Source organism: Vanessa atalanta, chromosome 11 (genome assembly GCF_905147765.1).
Source record: "Vanessa atalanta chromosome 11, ilVanAtal1.2, whole genome shotgun sequence".
NCBI classification, from domain to species: Eukaryota; Metazoa; Arthropoda; class Insecta; order Lepidoptera; family Nymphalidae; genus Vanessa; species Vanessa atalanta.
In genome coordinates, this window is record NC_061881.1 from 10,559,583 (window position 1) to 10,587,096 (window position 27,514).

General features: G+C 30.5%; 1 protein-coding gene across 4 annotated transcripts in view; it reads left to right on the forward strand.

Annotated features, from left to right (window-relative positions):
* LOC125067229 (tolloid-like protein 2) overlaps nt 1-27,514 on the forward strand; it is a 102,221-nt gene that overhangs the window by 28,413 nt on the left and 46,294 nt on the right. The window contains exon 1 of one of the 4 annotated variants that reach the window (XM_047675701.1): nt 20,968-21,348. The exons of the other annotated variants lie outside the window; for them this stretch is intronic. The gene's annotated coding sequence lies outside the window, so the exon portion shown is untranslated. Of the gene's footprint in view, nt 1-20,967; nt 21,349-27,514 lie in introns of those variants that run through there. 4 annotated transcript variants of the gene reach the window in all.

The window sequence follows — 27,514 nt, forward strand, 5'->3', positions numbered from 1 at the left end:
TGAATTTCAGATCGAAGATGCATCTCGTAGATCTCAATATTTACCGAGAACTTGAATTTCTAACCTCCTCGTACAATTCAACTCGAAGCGTCCTTTGAGTCACAGTATAGGATGTATAGCATGGAGTGAAAAATAAAATACGCGTATAAAGGAGTTATATTAAAATAAAGAACACTTTATTTAATAATGTTTCAAAAGCTGAAATGACTCCAAAACATGTGATTATTAACCGAAGATAGCAGGTTCAAATCCAAGTTCTTCTTGGTGGTAGGGCATTGTTGTAATCCATCTCGGCAGTTACCTCTTAGTCAAACTGGTTTAAACGGTGAGTAAGCCAGTGACCACAGGCACAGGTGACATATCATTTTAATCCAAAAGTCGGTGGTGCATTGGTGATGTAAGGAATGGTTAATATTTTGTTACAGTATCAATGTCAAAGGGAAAATGGAGACCAGTTGTCATCTGGTATATTATTCCATATTCAAGTCCAAGTACGACATAAAAAAATGTATTGCAAGTGTCACATGAAAGTATGTCATGTGCATATACAGCGTAGCGTGATGAAAAAACCTCTAAACTTTTTCCATAAGAGAAAAGAAATATTTAGTGTATCAGTGGAAAATTTATAGACCCTTATTTATATTTATTTAATAAAATTTAAACGTAAAAGCCTGATGTAAACTACTTATATGCAGAGAAACCAAACAAATTATTTGTAATTGAAATCGCTGAGATGTTTTCAGAGGAGCTTTAAACTTCAGTCAAAGGAGATATTATTTTTATTGAACATAATATTCTCTTTCATGTTAATTTGATATTTAGATATATTATATACTAGAAACTTATTATTTTCTTTATATTCAAATTGCTATTTCAGGTCGATTTATAATAACCAGTGTTTGCTCAGTTATCGAAAGTCGACCGCAATCATTATTGATATGAGGATAGAATATATGATTTTTTTATATGGTTTCAAATATAAGTTTACTCTTAATAAGCAGATATGGATCGATAAGAAGATAATCTAAAAAACAAACAAACGGAAAATCGGCCAACAAACAGAAGGAAAAACTATGAACTGTTTTGTTTTTGCCTATATAATGAAATAGTTGTCACCCACGGCTTTGCTTGCGTTTCAGGGTTTGGTCGCCATGTGTTAGGAGTTGCTTGCTTCATACCAAATTTGATCTAATTCGATTCAGCGATTTGTAAAAGAGCTTGTTGACTTCTAGGCAGGATATATGACATACATATATAATTGTATTTAACTAACATGACTGTATTTTTAGATGTCGAAAAAGTGTAACTACTGAATTTTTTGCCGGTTCTTCTCGGTAGAACTCTACATTCCGCTACAGGCGGTAGCTTCACCTAAAATAGTTTTTTAAACGACGATTCATAAGTGCTTGTAAAAGCCTACTTGAATAAAGTATATTTTGTTTTGATTTAGCAACAGATAGGGTTTCTTTCGCATTTATAATATTAGTATAAATGTTTTAATAATAAAATATCTTAAGTAAAAGCATAGGAGCGATTTGTAAGCAGGTGTACTATAAGTCTGTGGTTTAATTGCTGACAATCGAGGCCGGTGGCAAATACCTTCAAAATGCCACTAGACCCGGCCCGGACTGCGCAACAGGCATGTGCACCACTTTCGCATGGTAGAATAAAAGCAATAACACGCGTCTCGGCAATACTTGACACGCTGTAGATTTGTTTGTAATGAAACAATAGACCTCTTGATGTCAAAGTTAGGTATTTTATTTGAAAATAGAAAAACCCGACCGACGTGGTCCTGTCCGTATTAGGATGAATTTTAAATATATATTTAATCAATATACAAATTAACCGTATTAGCTTTTTTAAAGTGATTTTTAAGCTCTACAATATTAGATTAAAAAACATTATTGTATATTTATATATATCACCGTAGAATTGTAAATACCGTTAGATTGTTATCTATATCGCGAAATTGTAAACTGCCGAAATATTGTGAACGGTGATTTAACTCAAAATAAAACGTCAAAAATTTCGATAGTTTATGATATATTTTATAGGTTTTTTATTGTTGTATATTGATAGTGTTTATAATTTAACTTTAATAAGCTTCGGTAGATTATAATCTACCGAAAAGTAACGCGTTAAATTATAAGCAGTATATTGCGGTTCACAATCTTTCGACAATTCACAATACCGTTAGATTATAAGATTATAATCTAACGGTAGTTACAATTTTCCGGTGACATATATAAGTTAAAATTTCGTAAATCGTTTTTATTTGAATATAATGTAGCCTTACTAAATACCTCTCACTCTTTCTAAATAATCGTTTAATAATTACCAAATTACAATTCCATTCCATATTTACAATAATTTTCTGTTTGGTAGTATAGACCATTAAGACACGATTGAATAATTTCGTTTCTCATTAAAAGATTTATTTGTATATATTTCTCTAGTACTGTAATTACCACGGAGCTTCTTCATTTTTAAAATTGAAAACCAAACTGTCATTTCCATGAAAAGATAATGAAAAGAAAGAAAAAAACGTGCTGCTTTTCACCGGTTCCTATCAGTTTCCGAAGTAATTTTTGTCGTGTCTTTGTTCGTTATATCAATCACCAAGGAAGTCCAATGACTCTATCAAATGATAATGAAAGGAAAGCAACATAAATATAGTATAATTAACATTGTATATTTTCGTTTTTTATTTTCTTTGTTTATTATAAAATTTGACATAAAAACTTAAATTAGTAAGTAGAAAGAAACGAGTCTCATGTCAATAATACATATTATTCTTAAGTTAAACGAGGTCAAAATTGACAAGAAACCTTCATGGTTAATCTTATTAATATCTATTATAAATGTAAAAGATTGGATGAATTGATGTTTGTTACTCAATCACACCAGAGCAGGTGAACGGAACTGAATGAAATTTGGCCCAGAGATTGATTAGTCTGGAATAGCACATAGGCTTTTTTATTCCGGAAAAATATTGTTAACCCTTCCCCTCATACGAGGATAAGGCTGCGGATGAAAACTAATATGTATATATGTATGTCAAGTCGAATGATTTGGTGTAGTAGAATGTCTGTGAGTTAGATGTCACACAAATAAATTACTTAACTCTACATTGGAGATATGTTTAAATTTAGACTTTAAAGAATGTGATACATTAATTTAGCTTCCTACTGGGAAACTGAATGCCATATGTGTATATAATAATCATATTTATTTGATATTTTAAAGACTATCTGGTATTACAAAACTGCAACGAATTTATGCAATTCTGTACAATATTACTACTTAATGTATAATAACAGTTCATGATATTATTATTCTTATTTCACTTAAGTTATTTATTGAAGAAATCAGAGCTGTTTAGAAATATAGTTTTCCCAAATTGTCAAGAACTTAACGATACATAAAGTAATTAAGTTTAAGTAAGTATAATAATAACATTCCGGCTTAATTAAACAAGTTCATATATATTATTATACATATACAAAAGTATAATATTTACTATCAATATAATATAAAATTCTATACAACATTGAAAGGCATAGCGAAGGTATATATGTGAAATTTAAGCGTCAATAGTTCAAAGGTTTACAGGCCATATAGCGATGTAGAAAGTCGCAGGATCGATCCTGACACCTTGGGCTATTATTGTCCCCAATCCTAACACAAGTAATATACTTAAAAGAACAGGTAAATATCAGTAATACCTTAATTCATTTGAGGAATTGTAACTATTCGTTTAAAAAAAAATTTTTAGTTTTAAATGGCTACGCCTTAACCTTAAGCGGTGCTAATTAGTATGATTCGAAGTAATGAGGTATTTATTTTTTACATTACACATTGTGCGAGTTTTGAAGAATTAGCAAGTCCTCTAACGCATGCGATGCAATAATATGTTTTGTTAACAAACCCAATGTGTAATATTTAAACTGTCCGTAAGGCCTGTGTATATAAAATAGTCTTGTTCATTATATTTAATCTGTATATGTTTATTCAACATAAATATTGAATATAGGAGGCTTGTACCGTTTTATATCTGAAATTATCTATATAATGAATTATGTATTAACTAATAATTATTATTATTAGTTTTTTCTCTGACAATTTAACTAAATGGTAACATTTACATTCAAATAAAATCAAATCCATTTTATTTACATCTTATTTAAACCTTGAAATTCAATTTTGAATAATAGTATATTATTTATTGTATAAAAAATAATATTTGACTTCATAATATATATTTATTGTTTCAAAAAGCATACAGACAAAGTTAAAGGCAAGCACTAGTTGTTACAGATAATATAAGACAAGGTCTGTCGTGAAAAATATTTACATTGCCATATTATTTGTTATATTTTTTGGTAAAACGTGTTTTTATAATATATGATAATAAATGTACGAGGACATTGCGAAAACTGCAGGTTACACCTTAAAATGAGGCAATTTTAGTTTAGTTTTTTGAGAAATAATCATTTCAATAATATATCAGATCCTTGTATATTAACTCAATTATATCAACAAGATGTCAATAAAGTACCTATAGCGATTTTTAAGTAATGATTTAATAAATATGTATGTTGAATTAGCAAAATTCCACTGTGCACTCAGAACGCAAAATTAGAACTTTTTTGGATAAATTTGCCTGTTCCAATTGGAATATTTTAAATAAGAAAGAAGTTGCGTGTACTTACGTACGCTTCCTCGGTAAGCTTAAAAGTAGTTTTAATTGCATGCAAATAAGTTATTACACGTAATAAAATAAACGTCGTCGTTTGTTGCCTATTACAAAATGTACGTCGTTTATAAATGTTAAATCATGTTAGCGAAAAATATAATAATATTCTAGAAAATGTATTACAGTAATTTGGATCTTTACTTGCATACGTAGCCCACATCTCATCAACTTTCTTTGTAAGTCATTGAAGAATCTGGGTGGGAATTTTAAGACTACGTCACATAGAATATCTTGTGATGGATTAAAGTCTAAATTTTCTAGCTCTTGAAAGCCTTTATAAAATGTCTTTGTAAGATATCTATGAGATTTTTAGGGTTCCGTGTTAAATATTGCCTTAAATTTATATATTTTTAACTAATTCTCAACGGTTTTGTAAAGTAATACAAATATATTTTGGCGAGTATCATTAGAACTTCTTGGCTTAATACGTGTATTAAAAACTATTTTAGATATTTTGAAATAGCTTTATGATTTCTATGTTTGGAGACCGAAACTAAATTGTTGTACTTAAGATTCTTCCCCTATAATAAAAAAAAAAAAACAGTTTTTTGTACATTGTCAATTTTAAATCTTCATATTTATTCTTATATAATATTTTATTAAACGAGTTCATTAATCTAGTGCTAGAGGCTGTGATGCTAGATTTTAGCATATAAGCACCTATATGTGGCGGATACCATAAGGTATCAGCATTAACATTTCCAGAGAGCGTTTACGTCAGACAGACAACTGCCCCTAGAGACATACACCTTTACCTTAATACTTAATATATTAAGCATATCTTATCTTGCATTTTCGCCTACCCCAAAATTAGTGAGAAAAAGGCAGGTCATCGATAATGTCATATTTTTAGCTGATGAGGATAAAAAATAATTTAAAAAAAAACAAAAAGTATTTTCACATGATTATTTAAATTAAATCATCATAAAAATGTCAGGATATATTGTTTTAATTACATTCTGAAGCAATATTGCATTCACGAATTAAAATCAATAAGACAATTGCATTGATGAATTAAAAGCACGCCTCTTGCTGCAATCATGATATTTGGCCAATTACAAGACAAAGAAATATTAAACTGTAAAATGAAATTAATTGGTATTCAATCAGAGCGCTCCGTCCAATCATAAATGAGGACAAACCATTTTTATTCATAAATGTTTCATTAGAATGTTGAATGAGATTTTCATACTGAAAATTCATTCATATTTCATAGATCTGTATCGAATTTACATTAATTGATAAATTTTTAATATCAAATTTGTAGTTAAAGCAACTTAGTTGACAGACGTGATTTTTATTGATAGTTTTTTTTTTGATTCTGAAACGTTTCATGTTGAAACTTTCGGAATATAGAATCACTGCATTTGAATGATAATGAATGTGAATGTTACTACTGTCGAGACCCGAAGAAGTTTATTATAAGTATACTTCTAATTTTTATTTTAATAGAGCGATTCAATTTTCAGTTTAAGTGTAATTTTTAATGTATCATCTGAGTGTGATTTAGAAAAACAATTTAAAGTTTTCATTTCATCGAAGTATAGTGTTGTGGGCCGTCCCCAAATCCCAGTGATCCCGGATAATCCCAGGCGGACGGTCACAACTGATTCTGTACATAGACACTCAAGCTTGCATTACGCTTCACTGATATCCTTTAGATTATATACTATTTTTCAAACTTTTCAAAAAAAAAAAAAGCGTAAAATTGTATTTTTTCGTAAAGTATTCTACCGTGCTCTAATATATGTATAAAATTAAACAGATATTTCAGATTTTCTAAGCCTTAATATATTTGATAGTTTCGGTATCGAGTTTAAAACCTTTTTATGAGTAATCGGTTTTATTTTTTTTATTGAGAATAGAAACATTGAAAAAAGAATTAATTCTATCGAGTACATCAAATGCTGCTTATATGAGTGTGCGTACGTTATTATTTTGTTTAAGAGTGAAATAATAGTAAAAAATATGTGTTACCTTCTTTATTTGTATCAAATATGTAGTTTGCTGAGCAAACCATATATAATGTAACGTACTCTGTTTTATACGCAGCATATACATACTTTTTTAATATTTCAAAATTAGTCTTTTAGTTTTACAGTAATTACCCAAAAAATGGTCATACTAAAATTAAAATGTTGACGTTTATGTATATATCTACCTAATTTCAGCCTATAATTAAAAGTCCATTTAATATATGAGGGCAATAATTGTAATTGTTCATGTTTTATTATTAATTTTGTAAATCATTAAATAAAAAAATGAATCCAATTTGAATAATATTTATAAAAATAGAGACGAGATGGCCCAGTGGTTAGAACGCATGCATCTTAACCGACGATTGCGGGTTCAAACCCAGGCAAGCACCACTGATTTTTCATGTGCTTAATTTGTATTCATCTCGTGCTCGGCGGTGAAGGAAAACATCGTTAGGAAACCTGCATGTGTCTAATTTCAACAAAATTCAGGCATATGTGTATCCATCAAAACTTTCTCCTCAAAAGGAGAAGAGGCCTTAGCTCAGCAGTGGGAAATTTACAAGCTGTTAATGCTGTATGTTGTTATAAAAATTATGATCAATCATCATAAATCCTACTAATATGACCTGCCTGAGTACAGTTAAATTTTGCCGAGAATTTACATTTTTCACGCCATTTGTCTTAGGCTTTCATTCCATCTTAATTACTGTTAACATTTTTTTAAATTTAAATATTGAGATAAAGACCTATCAAAATTGCATTCGCAGTAATTAATTTAAATTAACAGACTGAATAGAATTGTTTCATAGTCTACGTATATAAAAAAGAATAAACTTATCTCTTACAAAATGGCAATACCATAAAATTAAAAGTCGTCAAATAATACACCATATTTCAGTTATCTAAAGTTCAATATTTATATATAGGGTTCATATTATGTAGGTATTTTTTCATAAGTGAAAACAGCTCCTAAGACTTTGATGGATGAACGGCTGATGTTAATGGATTTTTTAAGTACTGATTCGCGTATCGGAATTTGCGAAGATTTTGACCTTATTATTCTTTATTTCAGGAAAAATACTACAATATTTTTTTCAAAAGACTTTTACCAAGATCACATAAAATTAAATTAAATGAATATTAAATACTTAGTTACGTTAAAAATATCACTAAAAATTAGATCTGAAATGGAAACAATTAATTAATATTCCGTGTTATCCACACGGCCATATTTTTAAACTGTATTTAAACATATACACATATTCCGATTACTTTTATGAATAGAACAATATCGAAATGAATGGGTCATTGAACTCTTTCAGATTAAACAATCTTCGATCCAACCGAATGTATTAAAACAAGCAAATGATGAAAGTGTTGTTATAACAAGACCCGAATTAAAAATCAGTAGTTGTAAATAGGTAGTTTTTGTAATTATTCAATTCATCCGAGAGCCAGATGCGCGCACACGATTGAAAGGTTTCCCGCCCGCCCTAGTTACAGTGCTCGCTCAGTTTCAGTCAGAAACTTACGGAGATTGTACGTCCCTAGCGGACGAAGCTCGCGCGCCGCGAATTTCAAATAAACCACAATATTAATTAATACCTTCATATTTATTAAATGTTAATATCACATTGAATATTTTTGAATTTTATTGAGGAATATAAAAGGCCAAATATAGTTATAGTTGTGTGTTGAATAGTGATTAATACTGTAGTTCGTATAGATTGTTTTATTTGTTATATTGTAATCGTGGATTTGAATGTGCTGAGTAACATCAAGTGAATACAAGTTACATTTCTTCATGTTTAATATTTGGGTGCATACATCAATGATGAGAAAAATACATCGATATATTTTTTATATTAAAATGTAGTTAAATTATTAAACAATAATCACAAACTGAAAATTTGAAATAACTTTAAAAATGTTATGTTTTTAAATAAATAAGTTCATTTACACTTTAAGCAGTTATGAAAATTTAAATAATTAAATGTTGGACCTACACATATATACATACCTCGTACAAGCTATTTGTTGTTAATGCTACTACAATTAGAAATAAAATACTTCACATACTTTTTTTTTTGTAAAATTATTTTTATTGTACGACGGATAACTATTAAATCGTAAAAGTCATTTAAAAAAATACAAATGAAATCGAATAATGAATAATTTAGTATTAAAACCTGGCAGTAAAAATGCGAATTGAAAATACACTTGATACCCATCCCAATAGAACCCAAACGTAGCCGATTTAAAATATTCTAATACTATTTTTAAAGCTGACATCCCTGTAGGTTTTCAGTTACATATCATTTCTAGACGGGGCGGTTATTTCAAATATCGAGAATTCCGAAATAGAATCGATTTTGAGGCTCAGTGGCTGTATAAATGTTGTCCGTATCATAATAAAAGTAATTGTTGATAAATATCTCACTGATAGACATAACTTATCTCTTCTTTAAATACGGTTTTGTGTTAACACGTTCACACTCATATTATGATCATCATCATGAAACGAAAGGCAGATGGAGCGTACGGATCATTAGAGTGAAGCAGCAAAAGCGAAATTCCGGTATTACAGTGGTTTTGTCTCGAAGTTTTTTTTTAATCGCACATTTAGGTTTCCTTTGCATTGCCCAAATGTCTTAAATTTAAATTGAAAAATAATCTCTACGTAATACATATAGGCAAATATTTTCTACTTAATACAGCCCCTTTGTCAAAGGAATGTGAAAAGTCGTGTTACGCGTAAAAAAACAAATAAGTCTTCAGTTAAAATTCAAATATATTTAATCTCAAGTCAAAATCCAAATATATCCAAGTTGAATTGTAATTTTACTAGTTTCCTTTTAATATAAAAGTATCACCAGCTTGGAAAGTTTATTTTCGTGCATCACCCGCCAAAATCAGTAGTTACTATTTTTCAATCAAAAACAGCGAACATTTAATAATCATATACAATTATAATTATGTATCCAATGTGCCCGCATTGTATCAGCGTGGTGAAATATGCTCCAAACCTTCTCCTCAAAGGGAGAGGAGGCCTTAGCCCAGGAGTGGGAAATTTACAGGCTGCTAATGTAATGTATGTAATCCAATATGAACATCTACGAATATAAACTCCAAGCTCTTCTATCGTTTATATAATGTACAATATAATATGTCGCAGGGAAATGTAAATTGTTCTGCGGAATTTAAGGTTTGATAGTAGTCACTGAAGCATTTCACCATCCACCTCCGGGATCCAATATCATAGCACTGTAGCTACCAAATTGTTGTATTATCAGCGTTATTACAAGACGACACAAGACCATAAAGTAGAAGAAAACAAAGTCGATTCCCGCCGTCTGTACGCATAGATAGAAGCAGAATGATTCAAGAGGCACGTATTAGATATATGTATGATACAATAGTTGTCGCACGCGGCTTCAACCGCGTTTAAGAGGTCGGTAGTCAGGTGTTAGACACAACAAAGCTTATTTTTTATCAAAATCGCTTCAGTGGTTTGGTCGTGAAAGAGTAACAGACAGAGTTACTTTCGGATTTATCGGATTTTCGGATAAAAATAAGATTTTTCCTTTTTATGTTTCTTTTTCAATTTAAAAGTTGTATATAGACCCTTACAAGCAGGGATTATATTGTTGCTAACTATTATACTATACTTACTGTCTTCATAAATTATTATGTGTATTATTTTCTTATAAGTACCATTAAAAGAACAATCTATTGTTTCCAAATTTAAATAAATGTATTATACAAATAAAAAGGACCAATGGTCTCATTAAAAAAAGTTGGAAAAACTCAATAGTCATGAAACAAAGTTTGTTCAGAAATATAACGTACAAATTGGTTTCCCACTCAGCTATTGTCGAAGTTCCCAACGTCACAGTCGCAACTCATACAATTGAGAATAAAGTTGACAGCTCGAATTATTTAAAAATATTATTACAAATAAGTATGTTTCGTTTGCGTAACATGCCATACAACTTTTACATTTAGTCGGGTTATACTTACGAGATATACATAGGCGAAGTAAAATCGTTGTTTTGAGTTTGATAGTGATTGTGTGTCTTATATACTGGAAAGATATCGTTAAACAGTGTATGTTTGTTTAGGCGGGATGATGGTTCATTGCTAACCTAACTATGTTGTTACATAAAAAATGGAATCGAAATTATATTATTACTTGATGAATATTAAATCGCTAGTAATTCTTTACAAGACAGAAAAGTAATATTACTAATGATTTGTAAGTACTTAGTTTTCATAAAATAATTATTAATTTTTTTTATTTAATATATTGAATTCGATCCTCATGTTTCCAATTTCATGGAAAATAATGCAAATTGTAATTAAAAAAGATAGCGCATGAGAAACGAGCTGTTAAAAGAAAATAATCATTGGTCTTGCGGCAAGATTTACATATTGTAATGGCTCGCTTAAAACGCTATTGTAATAAAATATTCAACAACAGAACCTTGATTGTATCTAAAAGAAATCGTGGCAAAAGTATCATCCGGTACTGTCATACTGATTTTATTCCATCCAATCACAGAAATATCTAGGCATGATTTATTGAAATGTAGTATGCTGACGCGTGAAAAGGTAGTAACTAAGGATATGACTTGTGATTGAGATAAATGGAACAGTAAAGCAGACGACTACTACAAAAAAGTTCAGACCTTTTTTTTATATCGCTGGAAAACGCATTACGCGTTTCCCTCACATTGAAGTATGAAGAAGAATTGAAGAAGGGGGGTATGTGGGACTCTTCGGTGCTCGATACACCGAAATACCCACTAAAAAACCAGCGGTACCCTAACCGTCTCTTCGGCGTGCGCCACGGGATCGCTTTCGCATGCTACCGTGACGCCCTGACAGACTACCATGAACCTAAATAACTGAGAAGAGCAGAATAGTGCTGTATTTTTTTTTCTGGAATAGGTTTGCGGGCGAGCAAATAGGCCACTTGATGGTAAGTGGTCACCACCGCCATTGACAATGTCGCCTTAAAAATACTAACTAGTATGAGAGACGTTTATTTAGAAGATTAAAAACTATTATCATAATACGATAAGTGCTCAGTATTGTTGTGTTCCGGTTTGAAGGGTGAGCGAGTTAGCGCAACTACAGCGGTAAGGGACATAACGTCTTGGTTCCCAAGATTGGCGGTGCGTTGGTGTTGTAGTTAAGGAGTAAAATTTATAACGGTGTCCAATCATCATTTGGCCCGTTTATATTTTCCTATCTATTACATATAAAAAAAATTATATATCTATATATAACATTTGAATGCACAATATGTTATTTCTTATAGAAGTTATATATAATGAATGTTGTAAAAGTGATGTCGATAATTTTCTTAAAAATATATATATATATATATATATTTATGAACAGTCCTTGAGAGGTTATAACGATGTCACCAAAAATATCTTTTAACTTTTCGATCTGGAGAAGTCTCGATACGTCGACCCTTGTCAAAGATCCCATCATTGATTATTGATAAAATATACGTCATATAAATGCGAGATGAATGCTTCCGACTTTATTCTCATGGTAACAAAGATTTTTTAATATTTAAATTCGAAATTCAAAAATAAAGGATTTAATTAAATTGCCCACTACAAATGTATGCTATGCTAGGTAAATTGTAATGGTATGCTATGATACCGTTTATTAATTTTGCAGATATCAACAAATGTATGATTTGTACAATTGTATAATTTTCTATGTATTGTACAGATTTCCAGTAATTTATGAAAGTATAAAATTATTCAAAAGTTTTCTGATCGTAATTTATATGGAACACTCATTTTGGTACATTTTTTGCTACGATAAACGTTATATAAGTAAATAAAATCATTTATTTTTACACATTACACTCATTTACACACATAATCGTAATATATATATTAATATAAATGGCATGAATGTACATTGAAACGTAATATCTTCTAATAATTGAGAACTAAAACAAAATAATAATAAAAAAAATATAAATTTTATACTAAGAACACAATAATAAATGTCAAAATATAAAAAAAAAACATTAGTCAGAAAACGTTCTAAAAAATTAAAGGACGTTTTTAAGTTTTGAGTTTTTGACGGATCGCGTTTCAGTTTTTGTTATATAAATACTCTTTTGTAAATTGTTCCTCGGTATTTCTCGAAAATGACTATCAAATCTATGTACTAGTAGGGATATTTTTGTAATTATATTGTATCGAACATATATTATCGTTGAGATGGCGAACCAAACTTTGTATTTTTTTTGTTAATTTATAGACACATACATATTTTTTGGTAAATAGGTATAATGTTCTATTTTGAAAGGTTATGATCATTTACTATAGTCACAAGGGACCTAATTCAAGTTCGGCGTTACGCATTAATAGATTGCTTTTATTAAACAAATGCAATAACATTAAGTGAATGACCTATAATAATAATCGGTCTGCTTACTTCTCTATTTCGCAATAACGAATCCAATACTTTTAGCCCGATATAAAACGCTCACGGAACCTTAGAAACAATTTTGTCGCTAGCTGCTGTGAAAATAAACCCGTGATTAAAAGTCCTCGGTATTGTTTAGGTTTTTTCCATTATTTACAAAGAGTTCCTGTTAAGTAGACACTCGTCCGTTTGCAAGCGTTCTCGGTCGCTTTGTCTCCCTCCGTTGCGTCGGTAATTAGTCCTGCTAAGAAAAATGAAATGTTGCCACTTTCAGAGGATATATTTTTTAAAATAAGTAATTTGAAACGGTTGTGGATATTGAATGTGGAAATAGTTTTAAATATTTCATAATAAATGAGGGCTGTTGCTGCTGTTTAAACTTGCTTTTTATCGATCACAGAATACAAAGTATCATATAATATCCGAGCTGATAATTAAATCGTGGCAGAATATAATAGTGCTGTGACCTACCCGTGGTACGAATCCTATAAATGTGACTCTATTTGTTCTTTTTTAGTTATTTTATAAAAAAAAATCGTAGTTAAAAGTATAGCTGTTTCTTTCAAGATTTCAATTGAATATATATACAAATTGTGTTATGAAGTTTATATATATTAAAAAAAAAAAAACAATTTATTTAATGACTTTCTGCTCCAGTTGATACAAAATTGTATTAATCCGAATGCGTGGGGTTTTTAAGCAAAATGCAACGGAATAATTATAAAAGCGTTGAAATAAGTCGCTAAATGCGGAATATAATAAAAATTAAAATAGGTCGAGTGCATTTCAGAATACGCAAGTGAAGTGGTTGTAGATTATTATCCTAAGAAGTTTCTCGTTCGTATCCCCTACCAAAAGTTCTCGCTTATATATTATTAGAGTGAATTTCCTTTTAACGCTATGATAGTAAAATTTAATTACAAATCGAATTACAGCGCAACGTAAATTGAAACGTTTTTAACGCAAAGGACTAATATATTTGATCTCTGTCAAGTGTACTAAGTTGCTCGTTTTTTCATCGGGACATGAATAATCAAGTAAATATATATATTTATTATGTACGCATCTTTCTTCTTTAGTTTTATTATCATTCAGAGTCAAAGCGCTGTTCCATTACAATGATTAAATAAATCTTTGTATCGCAATTCAGTCTTGCTGTCGTAATTCTCCAGTTGCATTGCCGTCGCGTTTTGAGGAAATAGAGAATGCACCTGAGTTTGCGTAGATATTTCGATAAACTAATATCCTGTCCAGGTCCATTGAGAAAGGCCGCTGTGATTAAAATTAACTATAACCAAAAAAAGGCAATCGTTTATTTTATTTAATTGTACTACAAAAAAAGGTGAAGTATTTGAATTTGGAACTCAAGTTCGAAATCTTATTGAAAACCCAAACAAATACATTTCAATAGGATTATATTATGATAATATTACGTATCGTCTAAGCAATTAATTTATCTCTATAGTCTAAGAGCCAGTGTTCCGCAGACTTACAGTATATAGCTTTGCTGAAATAACTATAATAAATTTGTATAAAATTTAAGCAGCTTTGAAATTATATAAAATATAGTAGGCAGCGGAATAAGTGTCTGCCATTAAATTATTCTATATTTTTCCGTATATATTTTAAGATATCAAAAAGACAGATATGCTGCGATCACGTTTTAAAAGTAAATTTTTAAGCTTTTCGACTCCTTGGCGCGCTCAGAGGAACCGTCGATGGGAATAGTGGACCTACATTTCTCCAATGGCAGGTGAAACATATTACATGGCAACACTAAATTTGTAAACATTAGTATGAAGTTTGCTACTATCCTGTAAGTCTGCGGAACACTGGCTCTCAGTCTAATAGGCATGGCCGTAGCACGCATCGACGATATCGAATAGCCGTTATTAATTACCGAAACATCGACAGCAGAATATCGATGACGATGTATTGTTTACATACATCACAAGTTCGTGTTTAAGCGATTGCCCATTACTTTAATAACCGTACGAGTTTTAATCACCATTACTTAAAGCGAGTAAGTGTATCATTCACATTTAGCTTTATATGACGGTATAAGTAGGTACGTTTTTATCGATAACGGAACCAATTTTTGAGGATCATTTTTAAATGATCTTCGTTTACGAAATATTTAAACCAAGCTTCATATATAATTTGACAGATGATTTGTGGAAATTGTAAGAATTGAATTTGAATTGTAAAAAAAGTTATATTTATTTGCATGTATTTTTGATTGGATGTTTTAATTAAAACATAATCAAACGACCTTTTATTAAGAATTGTACATACTAATTGGCCATTTAAACAAATATGAACCAAACATATCTCCGCGTAGAATAAATAAAATAAAAATTATTTTCTATTTTATAAAAGTTGTGAGATTTTTTATTCGGGTGATAGATATAAATTGCTCAACATCGATCGTGATAATAGCCTAAAATACGTTTGTTTTTAGTCATTATTTAAGGCATTACTTCACGTCGCTTAAAATCGGTAGAAGTGAATTTCAGTTAGATTATAAAAACTCTAACCGAAAGATTATAAAGTATCGAAAATTAATTCTTTTTATTCTGTGATTCATCACCGTTCACTATCTTTCGAGATAGATTATAATCTAAAAGTATTTACGGTGATATACGTTTATACATCTCTATACAGAGCAAACACTTTGATATTATAAATGTTAGGACATATTTAATACACCTTCAGCTAAACTTCAAAGTATGATTATTCAAGTAATAGTGGAAGCTCGTATGGATTTCAATCATTATATTAATAATAATGTATTATTTCATTTAATTAATGGCCTTGAAACGTCAAGAACGTTACACATAGGAACGTTGAATTCAAATTCGAATTCTCATCGGATCCAAAAAGGTTTTACTGTATTTTGAACGAACTTGGAGCTTCAGAACATTATTCTAAGTTCTTTTCTATTTTTCAAAAAAATAGTGTCTTACTCGTTGAACGTAGTTAATAGTCACGCCTCGTTTCATCTTTACATTAGAATCGAATTAATTTTCATATTAAATAGTCTGGATTTAATGGATGCGATTGCTATATATTCATGCATCACTACAACTAATGATTGCTTCAGTCAGTGTTGCTACCTTCCATAACTTATTTGTGTGAAATTCGGCATGAAAAGATAAATTTTAAGGTTAATTTCATTTAAAATGAGAAAGTAAGTAAGTAAGAAACCCTTACATGTAATATCATAAGATAAATATGTGATAAAAGATTTTCTTAATTTAATAATATATTCAGGTAATTTATTGTATGACAACATTAGGCCAAAAATATTTTTAATAAACCGTAGTGTTGCCAACTCAGCCGTTACTTCACGGAGTATTTTTTTATGGTTATGGTAAGTATTCGCCATCACACATAGATATTGACACTAAAAATATTAACCATTCCTTATATTGCCAATGCGCCACCGACCTTGGGAAATAAGATGTTTTGTCCCCTGTGCCTGTAGTTAGAGCATCGCTATTATTATGTCGGCATATAGTGTAAACATATATTACGCGTCAACAAGCATAATTTAGGCAATTAAGACAATGTGCGATATATTATGCAATTAATATTTCATAATTTGATACGTAGCTTAGCACACGTTGCGGAACAAGTAATGTTAGTTTAATCAGGACGTCGGACACTTATCGGGGCACATGGAAACTTTTTAAAAAAAATCTGTTCCAATATTATGTCCGTTGTATATATTTATTTGCTATTTATGCATGTATTTTTTTTTAAACAGATGCTTTTTTTGTATAATAATCTAGCAAATCGACCACTTGATAGAACGTGGTTCACTGTCCATAGACATTGTCATAAATGCGTCTTGTGCATGAGGCTGTGTGTAACCTTTATATCGGAGCACAACAATACAAAGTAGGTACTGTTTTTTGGTGGTAAAACACGCGATGAGTGGTTGGTATTTACACGTTCTAGCACAAAGCCTTACAAGCAAATATAGGTTACTGATGTTTTACGTTAATAATATTGTAATATGTAAATATATATAACAATTGTCGTGGCGATCAATTGTACGGCATAAAAGTTCAAGTACTGCACCGCCATCTTGCAACTCAATTATTACTAACAAAGAGGATTGTAAAAAAACCGTAATCAATGAAAATAAAGTATATATATACTTATAGATATAGTAACGCCCATTTTCATATATATAATATTATTTGTATATAAAATATATGCTGATATTGAATCAGGAAAACTTTATTGTATGGATTTCACATATTACCATAATATTATCATAATATATCTGTATAAGCGAAATTAATTTGTTCAGGAAAGCCCTTCGGCTTTATGTCGTTTCCATTTAATAGATTAGGCATAATCTGATAAGCTTATAGGAAAGCAAATTTTCTCGAAAATTGTATACAATAGTTTTTTGTTACGTTTCTCGTTACGCTCTAGTGTTTATCGTTTTGTTTATATAGTCAATATAAAATACTTATACATAAATTTCATTTGCTAAAATAGTTTACAATTTATCTCGTGTTTGATGAAACTACTATTATTTTTAAAACGTTACCCATAAAAATGTGAAAATTCTGCAATATATTTTGTGATAAAACTCTAAATTTTTTTAAATATTTTTTTACTGAATAAATTATAATAAAATAAATTAAAATAATAAAGTATGTTACAGTATCGTAATTTAATTATAATACGTTCTTGGAGGTTTCTATTCTAAATTGGCTAGTTTGTATGCGATCCGACGACCTCGCTTCGATTTCCATCTGAGAGCGTACCGGAGCCATTTATTCTTGAATCTGATCATTCTACTGTCTATCTCGGCCTTGTTCATTGATTCTCGAGAAATGAATTCGATGCCGAAAAATAGATCGATTTTTCTTAGTTTAAGACACTATGAATTCTGTAAGTAGGTATCAGGTTTTTTACAGGATACAAATATACTAACCATTTGTTATTCCAGACTATAATATATCTGTCGTGTCGTATCTATACGACCTTCTTGCGTGATCAAGTAACAAACATACATCAAAACTATTGCATTTATAAAATTTGTAAGATGTCATTTGATGAACAAATATGCTTTTGTATGAATCCTCGTTCTTTTATAAAGTATACCTAAAATGATATATGATCGAATAATTAGTTCTTTTTCATGTGTTAAATAATGCTTTTAATAAAGTCACATTATCATTCAATTAATTATTACAATAATCGAATATAATAGACACATATATATTTACATTTATACCGTTCTATAATGTACAATACATATACATTCCATTTAGATACGAGCTGAGATGATCCAGTGGTGAAAACGCGTGTATCACCGATGATTGCCGGTTCAAAGCAGGCAAGCACCACTGAATTTTCATGTGCTTAATTTGTGTTTATAATACTAATACGTGGTGGGATATGCTCCAAACGTGGGAAAATTACAAGCTGTTAATGTTGTTGTTTTTGTTAGTTTAGTTTAAATATAATATCGAGCGCAATAGAAATTTCGATTGTTATTTATTAAATTGTTACATAGTTAAACAAGCTTTTTCCTGTGACTGTCACTGCGTCAAATTTATCCAAGTCCCGGGATGAAGTTCTATTCATAATGACATAAAAAAACAGAATAACTAAATTACTTTCGAAGTAATAACATAAATTTGAAAGTTTGGGGATATAGACGTTAGTAATTGTTCATATTAATTTTCATGAATGTTAATTGTAAACTAAATTTACTAAATATGTTAAGTGACATAAAAAAAATTGAAAAACGAGGAAAAGTTGTATGTACTGGATGTATTTATATTATTATATGTATAGCTTAGTTTCGTTTGAGAAAAGTCTTTCGAAATATTAAAATATAGAAATCATGTGTTAAATAGCTGTGAATTTTAATATTTTATATAACCTATTGTGTAATAAGCATGCTAATTTTAACTAATTACGTTTCGTAAATATTCTACTATTCGTAAGCAAAACGACGTATTTCTTGTATAGAGAAACTAAACATTAAACAGATGTATGGTTACGTACTTCTTAAATATCTTTGTTAATATTTAATAACCGCTTGTATTTAAGATAAGGATTTAATAACAAAGTTTTATAACAAAAACTTTTTTATCTATTATCATATTACTACGATTAAATTGTTTAAGTATTATCACTACATAGTTTAAAACAAAGTCGCTTCCCGCTGTCTGTCTGTTAACGCCACAGATATTGATGCGGTTTTTTTAATAGATGGAGTGATTCAAGAGGATGGTTTATATGTATAATACATGCATAATATAGTATAGAAACACCGATAATTTTAGAGGTTTCTAATGTGTAGTCGTAAATAAACAAGTTTTTCTGCGCTTAGATTGCAAACGCTGGCTGAACCCTACGAGATAGATCAATACAATGTAAACAAGTCAACAACTGTCTATAAAAAAGTCCGCGATGGTATATGCCTATCTCTTAGGGATAACTCACAATAACCATTTTTATCCTTTACTTTTTACGAAAAATAATGACTAATTACGAAGCGATTTTAGGCAATACAGCATTAATCCTTATTCAATTAAGTACCTTGAATACCTACTGCATTTAATATAGATCAATATGGCCCTTTACAGCATGTAATTTAAATTATATTTTCGAAGATATTACAGATTTAAAATGCAAGGCATAGCGGTTCTATTGAAAAAAAACTGTAAACGTTGTACATAAAGACATTGTGTAGTATATTTAGTATCAGTATTTCACCAATGCGAAGCCGGGTCGGGTCGCTAGTAAATTATAAGAAAAACATTCTTTTGGTTCATGTATGGAAATCTAAAACAAATGGCTCAAACTCAATAGTTTTTTAGGGTTTATTAGTTGCTTGAAGAGTGCCACTAGTAACTTATGACTGTTAACACAGATCAGCTAGGTGGTATAAATTCAAAGAACTATCATCCGAATTTTAGGTATTTCGAAAGTCTAAATCTATATGACAATTAGAACCGGGTTCAATTGTCTGCTTTCGTTCGAAGTACCTTTGCAGAAGTGGAACCTCTTTTAGTTAGAAACTATTCACGCTTGGAAGTGGGAATTTGTACAAGTCTCTCATAATAGATACCTACGACTCATTCATTTTTGGACATAGTGCGCCGCAGAACAGCAATATTATAAAAAAGGCAATTGTTACGTATAAAATCATTGCATCAAATTGGGCAATGCAATTTTAATCTAATCCTCATGAAGTTTCAATTAAAAAATTAAGACGCGTTATTATCCAAATTGCTCTTTAATATTTAACCGGGTGACCAGTTTTTAAAACGTTCATTTAAAACAATGAAAATGCGGCAACACTCGTAACGAGAAGGTTGAAAAGTTTTCAGTCCATTAATTCAGAGAAATCTTGTAAATTGAAATAAATATTCAAAGGTTGTTTCACAAGTTGCTACGATTTTTATACTTAATTGGTATCGAGTCATAGCTTGAGACGACTACCCAGAAAATGTGACCTCTCAGGACGTTATCGGAATTTTAACTCAGAGACAAGTTGTTATTTCCAGTAACTTTTACGCTAAAACAAAATACAATTAGTAAAATGATAGTATGCACCCAAATAATAAATTTCGCTGTATTTCTAGTCTATAAAATAGTGAATTAACTATCTCTACCTTTTTAGGGCTATCAAAATAATTTACAACAAGAAATAATATTATTTGAAAATTTGTAACTTCTGACAATATTAACAAGGAGTAAAGACTGAATAAAGGCCTATTCGTTGTAGCGTTAAGATATATTTTTTCGTGATACTAAGAAATTTTAAGCTTATACACAAATAATGAAATTGACGAAGTGTTGAAGAAAAATTTTTACCAAAACTTCACTTTTAAAATAATTTGCTGTAACATTTTAAAATGGATAAAAAAATAAGTGCTTGTACTTAAACATCGAAAAATCAACAAGGCACAATAAGTGCGCGTGTAGTCGCGGCGACGCTAACCGCAGCGCGTCGCGCTGCGCGGGGCGCCGCCAAGCTGGGCGAACACGCTGCCATGCTCGCCGTCGCCATCTGCTGTATACTCGTGTTGCTGCTCGTCTTCATCATTCTGATCATCGTGGTCGGGCAGAACATGGAGGTCAAAGGCGGTTCATAGCAGCAGAAAGGTATGTCATTGGAATCAGCATCAGAGTTTTAAGTTTTGCTAAGAGCTGATTGTGAGTTATTTAAAAAAAAAAATAGCTTAACACTACACATAAATCAGACCGGAGTTTGACACAAAGAAGTGATTTAATTGTGGAAATAGATTTAGGCTAGAAGAAAGCTATGGGTAAATATACATACAATTTTCTTAATTCTTATTCTTACCAATAAAGTTTGCACACTATGTTAATTTTATTTACGGCGATAACTCCAAAAAAGTATACAAGCCGTCTTGCCACTTCACAAGCATCCTATTCACACAAACGAGTTTCGTATTGAGTTTCGGAAGCTATTACAAAGTTTCAACGCATTGCTAGAACAACCAACAAAAAGTAGATTGAAAAAGAAAGTATAAATTCACCGATTTTACATTTCCTACTGAAAATTTGAAACTATACAAAAAACAAATCTGATCACACTGACGGCAAGAGATGATTCATTATTTCCTAGAACACATATTCCGTATTCACACTTGCCTTAAATGTAATTTTTAACATTAAAGCTTATCGTATTGCCTCTGCCTTAAGATAAATATTAATATATTCTCAAAGGGTATTTAGTTGCCACGGTAGCATAATTTATTAAATAACGCTTAACTTCATTCAGTCCCACGGTGCTATTTACGGACCTTTATTTAAATTCGTCAGGGACGTCCGGATTAATGTTGAAAACTGTTTTCAAAGAGCAACCTGCAAGAAGTCGAGAATCTGGCATTGAGTTGTCGAAATTTGATTTAAATTATACTTAGCATTACAACCGGTTTAAAGTTCAGCAAAAAGGTTATTAATGTTCTACTATTGAGCAAAGACATACTTTTAAGGTTTAGAGATTTTATCACCACAATCCACCAACGCGGGTCATTGGCTGTCAGTGGATAGATTATTTGTGGTAGGTCTTTGTGCAATCCCTTCTAGGAATCTACCACTCGCTCATCAGATATTCTACCGTAGGGTCAGTGAGATAGCTTACATTATAGGACAAGGGATATGCTATCTTAGTTCCCAACTAAAACACAAATTAAGTACATGAAAATTCAGTGGTGCTTGCCTATGTATGAGCCCACTATCTTCTGTTAACATTCAGATGTTTCCAATTGGGCCATTTCAATTCTTCATAATGTGAGAGCAGATCGTATCCCAGCGGTGGGATATTTACAAGTTGTTCTTACTTAAAAATAGCTTGGAAATATCGCGTCGTGGAGTTAAAGTTTTAAAATGAAACTTAGTAAATGTCTTTAATATTCGAGATTATTTAAGTAAGAAGCATACAGTTCTCGGTCGCCTTTAGCCATACTCTTAGGTAATTAAACTCATCTCGATAATGGCAGAATTACTGAAATGCTATTCAAATAGTTTGTGCAAAGGTACCAAGATTATACTTTTGAAAAATGAGCTTTAAAGATTTATATGTTTAAAAATCATTTTGCAAATGTACAATTTTGGAGTTTAATCTCTTATTCCTTTCCACTGACGGAATAATATATCTTACTAAGAAATATTTGGAATTGCGAAAAGTGATTTACTTTGGTTATTCAGAATCACCTAAACATTTATGGGTGAAAGTGACCACCTAGCATCAGGTGGCCATTTTGCTCGTCCGCCTTACTAGAATAAATATTGTGTCATTTAAACCACATATTGAAAATAAAAAATTAAGTTGTAAATATTTTAAGAATCTTTGGAAAACATGAAAATAAAGTTTTAAGAAAAGGCCATTCGATTGAAAAATTGCTACATATGTTTATCAATTTGTGGAATTAGTCTTATTGTATTGTAATCAAATAATTGGGTATTCAAGTCAATTACGTTCAATGATACGGCCGTTGTGTAGTAATTACTATAGTTAATTGACTTTGCGACATTGTAAACAATAAATACAATGAGCATAAATCTGATATTTATACTTTGAACATTTCCTTACATTTGCAAAAAATATTCAATTTGAATAATTTATACATAGTACTAAAATGTCAAGGGAATTTTATGCATAGACTCTTTTTGTAAGATTAATCCCGATGGATGTGACTCTCGAATACGAAGGCATGGTGAAATAAAGTTATAATAAAATAATTTTACAAAACAGACACGGTGATTTAATAGGCATTTAATAATTATATTTATAATTATTTGTTTAAACTTTTTCCAAGGTTACCTATGTAATTACTAGAGTTTGTATGGTTATGTTGGTAGTTTTGTTTATTTATGTCTAACTTGCTTGCTGACTGTATACTGACTGATTGTTTAAAATATATGTATATTGTGTTCTTTATTTTTCAAGAAAATGACTATGTATTTTGTATGAGTTAAGATTTGTTTCACCTGAATATCTTTTCCGTTTCGACATCGTCATAAACCGAGGTACGCGAAAAGACGATGGTAGTACACAAAACAAAAATAAATAAAATACGACTTATATGGCTGAAGAGGAAGGCACATGCGACCAAAGTTTATTTGCAAATCCCAAAATTCGATATTACAAGATTTTATTTAGCTTAGTGTTTGGTTTTTCAAATAAATTTTAAAGTAGTTAAGCCCAATCAATTTTAAATATTTTCTGTGCTGGTCATATTATCATCTGATATATTTTTTATTTATTAAATAAAATCTATTTTGGTTTGTTATTTTTTATTATATTTTAGTTAAGAATAATTCTAAAAACGCGTCAAATTCTAAAATTGATGGTCAAAAGTCGAGTGAAAGTGAAAATTCACGTGTGGGACTTGTTCTGTGTGCGTTCATGATGGTAAAAGATTGTATTATGAGTAACAATGTGTATATATTTTTCCTAATACTATTCTGCAATTTTCGTTCATTTATTAAAAAAACTAGTTTCCAGCCGCGGTTTGTCTCTCGTAAGAGGTGGGGGCGGGGGCAGGTGTTAGCTTAGGTGATATATGTATATATTTCTGTATCTTTCTGTACGATTTCCTGATGATGAGATTAATAGTTAGGACATGAAAGCATAATAAACAAACTCAATTTCGGTATATATAATTAATTTCATTTATATCTATTGAGTTCCATTGAGCCGAAATGGCAGTTAGAACGCTTCTAATTAATCTCGGTGATTGTAAGTTCAAAACCAGACAAACACCACTGAATTTTTATGTGCTTAATTTGTATTTATATGTTAAAGGAAAACATCTATATAAACCTGCATGTGTTTAATTTCAAAGGAATTCTGCCGCATCCACCAACCTACATTGGTGCAGCGTGCTGGAATAAGCTTCTAAACCTTGTCCTCAAAGGGAGAAGAGGTCTTTTCCCTTTGAGCCTAGCCTGCACTGCCAGCAGTGCAACATTTCCAGGCTCTTACTTTTATATCTATTCAAATAGTCAACAATCTGTTCGCTGAACGTAAGGGGTTTTTACTATGTTTGTGAACCAACTGGGCTATAGGTCGCTGCAACCTTTGAAAAGTGAATTTACTATCTGCGCTTACAATTGTGCAGCACCAATTACATCTATTCTCTGTTAAGAATAGCTGCCGTGACTGAAATCCGTTAGAATATCAACATTATCATTAGAGCATTCACCGCTGAACGTGCAACGTTGCATGCTCTTATTGCATGAACATAATAAGAATCCACTACAGGAGTTATTACAAGAGCGAAGTGTCGTAGGTTCACGAACACGGTGGGTACGAAACATAACATTCAAAAATCACCGTCGTTGTTGACGATAAGTTAAACATACCTTTTACTAAAACTTGTAGTTTTTGGATGGAAATTATTTTGGTAATAATTATACTCTTTATTGACTTAACACTAAAATTCAGTTATAAGATACGTTTGTATTTTTTATATATTTGGCTGTAGCTAAAATTATTTTTCTATTTTGTTAAACGCCTTACCTGTTGGGGACAAGTACTGAACAGTGGCTTACTCGAATTTGAAACAAATCCCCTACGGCTTACGTGTTCTCAGTTGGTCGCTTTAGTTTAATTTTGGTGTAGATAGTAATATCAAATTAAAATCCATTTATTTAATTTAAGAGCATTAATTAACTTTTTTTATCAGTGTAAAAGTTATAACTGGTCAGATCGGCCGGTTAGTTTTTTATGTAAAATTTTGTCTACAACTGTCTACAATTTTCTACAATATTCAAGACAACAAAGAAAATAGCCCGGAGATCCTTTCATTACCAAGCTTCGTTATCTTCGATAAACTCACTACATTGTATATACAGATACAGTTTACGTTTAGTTTTTTTTTTATAATATTTTATTAGGGTAATTAATTATATTATTGTTAGCAGTTATTTTGTGTACCAGATATAGTTTTTTTTTTATTACGAATGGAGTTGTATGTTAATAGTTGACTCAATTGGAATGTCGATGATGCTATGAGTATGTACGAAGCAAACGTAATATTAGTATAATTCTAGGCACATTTATATGAATATATTATTATTATTATTAAAGTAAAATGAAATTAATATTTATTACAGTCTTTATATAATTTTATTTACAATTTTAATAGAAACACCCGACTAGATTTCCCAGAATAGATCATAACAGTCATAAAATTGCGGGTGTTATTCAAGAAGTGTCTCAATAATATCAAACCTATTTTTTAAGACACACTACAAGACAACCTCTTAAACTCTTTTAAACTTCAAATGGCAATAACTGACTTCCTCTAACGATAGGTCTTGACAAAGTTGGTAAGGGATTCAAACTTTATATTTTAACATACTTTTCACTTCTAAACAAAATAAAAAAAAAATGTTCGGCAGTTCTTAGTATAATATGTGTATAATTAAAATGTTCTCAATTGTATTTTACGTCATAATGTTACGAATTGATTGTATCTTAGAAAGATAAACCATATTATTATTATTAATTAACCACGTGACGGTAAGTGGCGGTAAGTGGTCACATTAGCTGATAACCATTGGCGCTGTAAAAAGACTCCTTTCTACGTCAGAGCGCACCTAACTAATGGATCCTTAATATTATATCTTCTGTTCCTGTAATTGCACAGACTTTTAGAGTGTTAATGTATGTCGTATGTGAGTGTTATCCAGGTAGGTAATTAGTTCTTACGGAATATCTCCACAGATCATCAAAATATATAGAATACACATATAATGTACAATGTATATTCTCTTTCATACGACAACAGTTAATTCAAAATACCACAATCTGACTGACGTAGTTTATCACAAACTTTTCTAATATAAACATTCGTATAGAGATAATTTCATACTAAAGCGAACATAAATTAAATTCCTAAACTTTCATAATATGACAAGGACGCGTCTAACTTCCTGACATAAGTAGCATTTCGAGGGCGTGGTCAATGCATAGTTTTGAACTGTTATGACCTAGCTGAGAAATATTTAATCCTACCTAATATTATAAATGCGAAACTTTGTGTGTTTGTTAAGCTTTGACATCATAACTACTCAAGCGAAAATTATGAAATTATGCATAAATTTTTTATACACCCCCCTACAGTTTTTTACATACCCTGTTCAAGTTAGCTTGATCTTTTTGACAGACGGGCTAGTGATGAGAACAGAAAATGTAACATATATAACAGTCGATGGAACAATGAAATGCGTAATTCAAATTAGAATTCTTTTTCTTTTAACTTATTTTTCTAAAAAAATTTATACCAGCTAAAGAGACCCCAACCAAAAGGACCCCCGTTCGTAACAATAACTTAATAATGATCTTTAATAAACAGTAATCGATATTTGTAGCAGTTACTGGCTGTTATTCTCGTCCCTAGCGTCCGACCGATGTAACATTATACAAGCGTCTATTTTTTTGAGTGTTTCTATTTAAATTTTACTTTGAAGCAATAATATATAATAGAAAAACTCTTAAAAGTTTTCGGATAAAGCTAGAATCTTTAGGAACTTTTGTATTATATGTATTTTTAAACAATTTTACAATAATTAAAATCATTAAATTAAGAAAATATTATGTTCGTCATTGCAAAGTTATGTCAATCAGAAAAATTTAAATCTGTCAAAATAATCAAGCTATCTTGTACAGGATATAGATATTACATATGAAAGCAATAAAATATGATATTTAAATTAGCGCTAAGAATTTTCTAATTCGAAAAAGTCTTTTAATATCCACACTTCCTTTTTTGTCTATTGTTTAATTATTCTT